The 8951-nt window shown below is 41.4% G+C and overlaps 1 long non-coding RNA gene across 1 annotated transcript in view; it reads left to right on the forward strand.

The window, feature by feature from the left end:
- The window catches only part of LOC131923415 (uncharacterized), a 36539-nt gene extending 30464 nt beyond the window's left edge, over positions 1-6075 (forward strand). The window contains exon 5 of the long non-coding RNA XR_009382603.1: positions 4650-6075. This is a non-coding gene — a long non-coding RNA (uncharacterized LOC131923415). The remainder of the gene's footprint in view (positions 1-4649) is intronic.
- The last annotated feature ends 2876 nt before the right edge of the window (positions 6076-8951 follow it).

Consider the following 8951-nt stretch of genomic DNA (forward strand, 5'->3'; position numbering starts at 1 on the left):
TGAGCCATCTTGCTGGCCCATAGTATCCTTTTCCTTAAAGCTCAGGTCATAGGGTAAGGACAGGTTTGATACCACCCCAGGAATTGGAGTGTGAAGATGCTAAGTCCACAACGGGTATACTCCAGAAATGCTAAATTAACATCTACATGACCCCATTATTTTTGAGGGCTGATTTTACCAAGAAGATCTTAAAGGCTCTTCTAGAACTTGCTTGTTACAATACAACAAGAGGAAGGCAAGTTATAATGTATCTGAGTTCCTAAGTTGTCCTATACATGAATATACATGTGTAATTTATGAGAATAAGTCAATGTCACTGAACAAATATTTAATATTTGTATATACTAAACATTATGAGTGATGCTGGGGCGGGGGGAAATCAATAAAGTATGGTGCTGATACATGGCTCTTGCTTACTAAGTATTGCAACTAAGATTCTTTTTTTGTTTTTGTGTTTGGAGACAGGCTGGTCTCAAACATACGATCCTCTTATTTCAGCCTCCCAAGTGCTGAGGTTATAGGTGTGCACCACCACAATTCAGCTACCCTCCCTCTCTCCCTCCCTCCCTCCCTCCCTTCCTCCCTCCCTTCCTTTCTTTCTTCTTCCTTTTTCTTTCTTTCTTTTCTTTTTTTTTGAGATAGAGTCTCTCTATGTAGCCCTGGCTGCCCTGGAATACACTATGTAGACCAAACTGGCTTCGAACTAACAGAGATCCACCTGTGACTGCTTCCCCATGTGCCACCACACCTGGCTATAATGAGGATTTCTAACCAGGTCTACTTGATTCTAAATCTAATATATACAATGAACCATTGGCATTTTTATTGTAGTGCTTTGTTTAATATCTATAATGACTGGGCAGTTTGTTGACAAATCTGACATTTCAGCAGTAGCCATCACATTAGCATTATAATAATGGAAAAAACTTTTGAAAAGTCAAGAGAACAAAGCCAATCCTACTCTATATACAGCTATTGATGCATTACTATTTTCATTTTCTGTAAAGAATCAACAGTTCACAGATGTAAAAAGAAAACCCGTCTAAGTATGTGAAGAGCCCAACTCAAGGCTGTCTTTTGTATTGGATGAAGCTTTTCTCTGCAATGGGGACTTGAACTTGGCCTTGACAGACAGGAATTTTATGAGCAGAGAGGAAGTGAATAAGCAGGCCTGATAATCTCCCAGCTCTTAAATTAAACAGATGACCATCCTTATATGAAACAAGGATCACCTCTGCTCTTAGGACCTTGCCCATTTCACATTAGGTTAGCAGGAGTGAATGGTCCCTGACAGCTTCAACCTCATTTATAAGTGAGCCTTTAATAGACTTTGCATGAATTCATTTGCCTTCAAATTATATTTAATTTCTTGATTTATTTTGTGTGTATGTGTATATGTATGTGCAGACCACAGCACAGTTATGGAGGTCAAAGGACAGCTCATGGAGTTTGGTTTTCTCCTACCATATGAACCCCAGAGATTGGACTTCAGGCTTGGTAGCAGTTACCTTTACCCACAGAGTCATCTTAGCAGATATTTGTGTTCGAAGGGAATACCATAGTGTTTTTCTTTGTGTGTGTGTGTGTGTGTGTGTGTGTGTGTGTGTGTGTGTGTTATGTGGAATATGTTTGTATGGTACAAGCACATGAGTGTATGGCCATGATAATGTAGGTGAGTTCTGGGATTTTCCTCCTCTGCTGTCTGCCTTATTGCTGATGTCAAAGCTCACTGTTTTGGCAAACTTTGCTGGCCAGCAAGCTCCTGTGACCTTCCTGTGTTTTCTCCCTCCTCCCAATGCTAGGGTTAGTGCTGCCATGTTCTGCTATTTTAAAACTTGGGTGCTGGGGATTCAAACTCAAGTCCTCAAGCTAGGACAGCAAACACTCTTGCCTATTAAGTCATTTTCCTAGGCCCCAACGTTCTTTTGACAAGTGCTTAATTATCATTGATTTAAAAACTGCTTGAGGTAAGGAAGAAAGATCTCTATTTACACCCATGACAAGGTCCTCTGTGCTGGTGGGGATAGACAGCTTTCTGCCATATGCTTCTGGAGGATGTGGCAACCATGGCAACACTAACATCTTCTAATTGCTGTTCCTTGTCCTTTGCAGAGCTCAATGATTCTCACAGATGGGCATTTATGAGCTGGAGTGGACTGCTTCTCTCTTTAGATGGTTTGTTCATGTCCTTATTAATTGCTGCTCAACTCTAGAGGTACCAAGAGAATGAGCTTCTTGCTGTAATCATTAGTTTGAAAAGCTTAAATATCACCCATTGTATGCATTTTGTATCTCAAGAGTTAAAAAAAAAAGAAGTTCAACTGAAAGATGGGGAAAAAAGTAGCAACAGCAATCTTTTCCAAGAAACATCGGGTTTCTACTGTTAATTAGTTAATACAGTGGTTGTAAAGCACTTAGAAAATGAAATGTAATAAAGTGTCGACTCCCTGATCAGCACCAATAGACTTTAATTACATCAGAAGGTCACGGACCAGCTGTTTTGCTACTGTGGAGCAAGATTCCTCTCCTCCTCCTCATTCTAGGTTTTTTTTTTTTTCCGGAAGAAAATACGGAAGGAAAAGATTTTCTTGGGGGGTATTGGTGTTTCTTGCCTATAACAAATAGGATTTTTGGACCTTCTGTGGGCTCTGTGAGTTCATTGTTGGGGTCTTCTGGGTCTGGAGTAGCAGACTTGTACAGACACCTCTCTTGTTCTGACTGCAGCCTTTTCTGAGAGCGGTGTCTGTGAGCTGTAAGTCAGCTGTTCCCAGCTGTCTACTGACCCACTGAGGACGAAACTTAATTTGAACCCAACTTTCCATTCACACCTTTGGCCAAAGGATTTGTCTCGTTTTAGTCATAGTCATTACCTAAGGGCTGTCAGTGTGTTCCCATCATTCCTCATGCCTTCTCATCCTCCATTGTCCAGGATTTATTAAACCTAATTGTACTTGATTTGTGTCCTCTTTCCAGAGACTCCAGTGTTGAACTAGGTTCTCTGGCTGCTCACCATTTTTCTGTTTCTTTTGTTCAGTAAACAATGGGTCTTGTACTCGTAAGAGGCCATGAGCAACCAAAGGGGTGTGCTTCTTTGAGCAAGGAGTTGCGTTGAAGCTGTGAACTGCTGCCTCGTATACTGTGGATGGCATTTGTTGTCACTGGGTTTTAAGTGATGTGAAGATTCTATGCTAGCTGGAAGTCCTGATGAAGAAAGTCATTTATGAGATGGGGAGAACTATAATGATTTTTTTCTTGTGCACTTTACCCTTTCTCCTTTCCTCTCTCCATCCCTCCATCCCTCCTCTCTCTCTCCTTCTCTCCTCTCACCTCTCTGTCTCTGTGTCTATGTCTGTCTCTGTCTTTCTACGGTCCATTGTATTTTTTACTTGACCAAGTTAATCTTCTTACTCGGATGCAGCTTCTAGTCTACCATCTAACTTAGAAGTTTCTTCTGGAGACAGAGTTTCATGAAATCCAGGCTGACCTTGGACTTGCTATGTAGCTGAGAATGACCGGGAACATTTTTTAAATACTATTTTTTTCCTGTGTATATGAATGTGTATGTGTGTATGGTGTGTGTGTGTGTGTGTGTGTGTGTGTGTGTGTGTGTGTGTGTGTGTGTGTATGTGGTGTGTGTGTGTGTGTGTGTGTGTGTGTGTGTGTGCACGCATGTGCATGTGTACTGTGGTGGTGGACAACTTGTTGGAGTTAGTTCTTTCTTTCTACCATGGGTCCCAGGGATTGGGTCATCAGACTTGGTGGCCTTAGCCTTTACCTGTTGAGCCACATTGTTAGTTTATTGGGCAATATAAAATCAAGTTAAACATCCGTCACCTCAAATGTGTTATTTCTTATAGTGAAAATATTAAAAAATCCTTTGTGAGATATATTTGGCATTCATAGCTACAAGCATCAATATATTTCTAAAAGAAGATATCTATTCTTCACGTTTAGACAGTTTGTACTGACTTCCAAGTGGGATGAGGAAGCCAACTCTTATTCTCCCACCAATCTTCGTCATCACCTTCCGAGTTCATTAGTCATGCTATCGTTGTTAAGTTTGTAACAGGTACATTCTGTTCCTTGCCCACAATCCCACTATTTTAACCCTGAGTCTGTATCTACTGAGTCCAAAGCTTCCCACTAACTTCCGTGATACCAAAGCATCTCCATTTTGCTGTGTGTATCCAGTTTACCTTGTTTTTGTAAGAACTGTCATACAGTAGTTTTCTCATAAAGGATTGTCGTCACGGGCTTTAGGGAATGTCTTTTGACTCTTCTTTGTCTCCTGAGCTCATTAAATATACTTATTTGTTAATGTCCCACTGCTTAGATCTATCTGTCAATATATCATATCAACACGTTTTTGATAAGTTCGCCATCTTTCTGCAAGTTCCACATTCACACAGCCAGTGGAGTATGCTGGAGCCTGATGACTGCCGTTATACCTGCTTCACTCAGCCCCAGCCACTCGTGGGTGAAGCTATCTAAAACTAGGCTGTAAAATATTACCACTTTTATAATGTCCACAGTTTAAACATCTTTACTGTGCTTCATAATAAGCAGAGATCTCAGACCCTTCAATCTTGGCAGCTTCTTCAGATTCTTCGGTTATCTTTGAATTACATAATTTTTTTTTTCCTTTTCAGATAATACCACGAGAAGATGACCTAACTCTGGCTGGAACATTCCACAGTCAAGGACTTTAGTATTTTGGCTAAAGATCTTTTCATTGTGGAGACATCTTACATTGACTGGCTAAGCCATTGTTACTCATGCCTGTCAGCTGACACAATGGGAATGTGTATATTTCACCCTTCTCGAGAGTCTTTCAACAATTGTAAGGGTTATGTCTATCCCAGTTCTCCTCCATTCTTCTTCTTCTTCTTTTGTGATCTGTATTTTGAAGGATGGCTTTGAGCGAAATCTTTAGTATGAAATCTTTAATGTAAAAATCTCATCCTCTTTTATTTTAAATAATTCAATATATTTTAAAATTATGATGCTTCTGCTTTAAGAATGCTATGGAAATAATTTATTAATATGGATTGTGTGGGAGTCACACTATTGCACGCAAATTGATTTGTTCTAATAATACATATATATTTATAATAGAGTTTCACACTTAATGAGAGGTTCTTTGTCTGTGAAACAAACTGACAGCAGATTAAGGAGAAAAGGCAGACCAGTGTATGTGATACCGAAAGTTTTATGTGGCACAGGGGCAAAGGGACACCTTGTAGAAAGAACAAAGAAGTCTCCAAGATAATGGCTAGGATCAGAGGCTTTTATGCCAAGAGTGATAATGTTCAAGGGGATGAAAAGACAAAGAGAAAGAGTTTCTGGGCTTCGAGGGGAGGTGAGTTACAGCAAGGCTAACATATAGAAAAATAACTGCAGGCCAGGTCAAGTTACTTGGATGGATCCTTTGTATTGGCTCGTTGTGCCCTCTTGTCTCCCCTGATGAGAAGAGGATTTTGGAAACATCCTCTCAAGGGAACCTGTGATCTGTTTCCAGGCAGATCCAGCGGGACAGCCTGTTTCTATGAATCACCATCAACTGAAAATAATCCTTGTGCTAGAATGTCATATTTTGGGGATGGTGAGTTAGGATATACAATGTCCTAAGCAAAACAGAGCTTGTGATGCCATGTGAAAACCACCTACTAGGCAGTGGGTTGGCAGTACCAAGGCATGTGGGGAACACAGGCTCCCCACACTGTCACATAGGGTGAGAGAGGAGAGCATAGGGTGCTCACTCCATCTAGCATGAGAGACAGAGCTCTCTGAAAAGCAATCCAGCATGGAGCGGGCTCAAGGGTGATTGTTGCCTCTGGTCTCTCCAGACATCTAGGTCTAGTCTTTAGTACTAATGGGTAATTTAGGAATAAGAGAAAAAGTCATTGTCCTTCTTCAGTTCTTTTTCTTGTTTTTCAGAATAGTGGAGGTGGAGGAGAAATAAATTGGTTTTGCTGGTAGCTTATAAGCAGCACAGGAGGAAGACTATTAGAGAGAAAATGAAGACAAATAATAGCCTAGATTTTAGAAACATAAATAAAATTCCTTTGATACTCACTGTTCTTAATTATCCAGTGACAATTATCCAAAACTGAACTCAAACACCATACTTTGAACACCTGATATTCTCAAAGACTTAGTTGGGCCCATATAATAAAGATGAGCATTGTTGAGTTTCTGGCACCATCCTAAGTACTTTGCATGTACTAATTCATTTACTCAGAAATAGAACCATAGACAGCTAAAGTAATTTGTCTATGAACTAAGACATGGCAGAGCCCTAGATTTGAACCCAAGAAGCTTTGATGTAAAGCTGATACCATTGAGTCACCAGTGCTGGGAGTCCTCTTAGGATTCTTGTAGAGAGATGGTACAAAATGGGGACTGTTCACTGGAAGTCAGGGAACGAAATGAATAGATGGTTAAGGATGGTATTGTGTTGGCAGCTGTACACTGACAGGCACACTAATGTTGGAGTAGTCAGGTTTAAGTACTGTCTTCACCTTAAGTACTTAACCTGTTTGGATGGACCAAGTCTTTGGTCTAGGCTTCTGGCATGGACCTCTATAAAACTCTTGGAGCTTCCTGAGTGGTAAAGGAGTCTTGCTTGCTTATGTTAGTAGAGTGACTCTTGGTGGCTTCTGGATGGCTTTAAGATGGGGACTTGCTAGAGAGGCCCACAGAAATCCACAAAGATACCCCCACAGCAGACTGCTGGCAATGGTCGAGATACAGCCCGAACTGACCTACTCTGGTGATGGGATGGCCAAACACCCTAATTGTCGTGCTAGAAACCCCATCCAACGACTGAGGGATCTGGATGCAGAGATCCATGGCTAGGCCCGGGGGATCTCTGGGAGTCCAGTTAGTGAGAATGAGGAGGGTTTATATGAGTGAGAATTGTTGAGACCAAGGTTGGATAAAGCACAGGGACAAATAGCCAAACGAATGGAAACACATGAACTATGAACCAATGGCTGAGGGGTCACCAACTGGATCAGGCCCTCTGAATGGGTGAGACAGTTGATTGGCTTGATCTGTTTGGGAGGCATCCAGGCAGTGGGACCGGGTCCTGTGCTCATTGCATGAGTTGGCTGTTTGAAACCTGGGGCCTATGCAGGATCGCTTGGCTCGGCCTGGGAGGAAGAGACTGGACCTACCTGGACTGAGTCTACCAGGTTGATCTCAGTCCTCGGGGGAGGCTTTGCCCTGGAGGAGGTGGGACTGGGAGGTGGGCTGGGGGGAAGGTGAGGGGGGCCGGAGTGGGGAGAACAAGGGAATCCGTGGCTGATGTGTGGAACTGAATTGTATTGCAAAATAAAAATAAAAAAGATAAAAAAAAGATTTAAAAAAAAAAAGATGGGGACTTGTCACCAGCAATTCAAAACATGTGAGTTAGAAGGTTGAAGCTTTGAGCTAGCTTGGCCTCTGAGAAGAGCAGAGGGCTAGAGATTGAGTTTGGTCTTGTGGACAGTTATTCAATCAGCCATCCTAATATAATAGAACTAAAAAAAAAAACCTTCTGAAAACTAAATATCAATGGTGCTTTGTAGTAGATGAGTATGCTTATGAGATGGAAGGTGCCCAGTTCCACAGAACAAGGCAATAAGCTCTGTATTGTAGCACCTTCCATAACTCACTCTGTAGATGTCTTTATTTGTTTATTCTTGAGTTATATCTGTTGTAATAAACTCTAATAACATATATAAGATAGCCTTGAATTTTATGAGATAGTAGTAAATCATTAATTTAATGGGATTGTGGGAATATCCTAGGTTTGTTGTGGGGACATATTGTGTACCCTAATAAACTTGCCTGAGGATCAGAGGGCAGAGCCAGCCACTAGATTAGACATAGAGGTCAGGCAGTGGAGGCACACACCCTTAATCCCAGCACTTGAGATCTCATGCCTTTGCTTGGGAAGCACACATGCCTTTAATCCCAGGAAGCAATGTGGCAGGGTAGAGAAAGGTATATAAGGCATGAAGAAACAGGAACTCACTCTCCCTTTTTTTTTTTTTTAAATTTTCCTTTTTTGTTGTTGTTGTTGTTTTGTTTTTCGAGACAGGGTTTTCCTGTGTAGTTTTGGTGCCTGTCCTGGATCTCGCTCTGTAGACCAGGCTGGCTTTGAACTCACAGAGATCCACCTGGCTCTGCCTCCTGAGTGCAGGAATTAAAGGCATGTGCCACCACCGCCTGGCAGGAACTCACTCTCTTTAGACTGAGTATTTCGTAGAGGTAAGAACTAGCAGCTGGCTCTTCTGCTTCTCTGATCTTTCAGCTTTCACCCTGATATCTGGCTTTGGGTTTCTTATTAAAAGACCATCTAAGAATTGAACAACAGTTTGTAACCAATCGGTATTGACTGAGGACTATCTTGTTGTGAACTGTCCCCTTTAACCTATGGGATCTGAACTAACTTCATGTGGTTAGTGCCTGAACTGAATTTCAGCGGGTCATCTGGGTATGAAACAGAGTAAAAAAAAGTAAGTAAAGGCAAGCATTTGCCATTACTTCTTTATATTTGCCAAATAACTTAGATTTTTAAAATAATTAATCATAAGTTTATTATTTTTTAAATTTTAATTAATTTTATTTATTTATTTTACATCCCAACTTCAGTTTCCCCTCCCTCCTCTTCTCCCATTCCCTCCTCCTACCTCCCCCACTCCCCAATCTACTCCTCCTCTGTTTCTGCTTAGAAAGGGGTCAGCCTCCCATGGGTATCAACAAAACATGGCATATCAAGTTGTGGTAAGACTAAGGACCTCCCCTTGTATTAAGGCTGGGCAAGGCAACCCAGTATGAGGAATAGGTTCCCAAAAGCCAGCCAAAGCATTAGGGACAGTCCCTGTTCTCAGTGTTAGGAGTCCTATAAGAGGACCAAGTTACACAACTGTAACATATAGGGAGAGAGCCTAGGTCAGTTCCAT

Source organism: Peromyscus eremicus, chromosome 13 (genome assembly GCF_949786415.1).
Source record: "Peromyscus eremicus chromosome 13, PerEre_H2_v1, whole genome shotgun sequence".
Taxonomy (NCBI): domain Eukaryota; kingdom Metazoa; phylum Chordata; class Mammalia; order Rodentia; family Cricetidae; genus Peromyscus; species Peromyscus eremicus.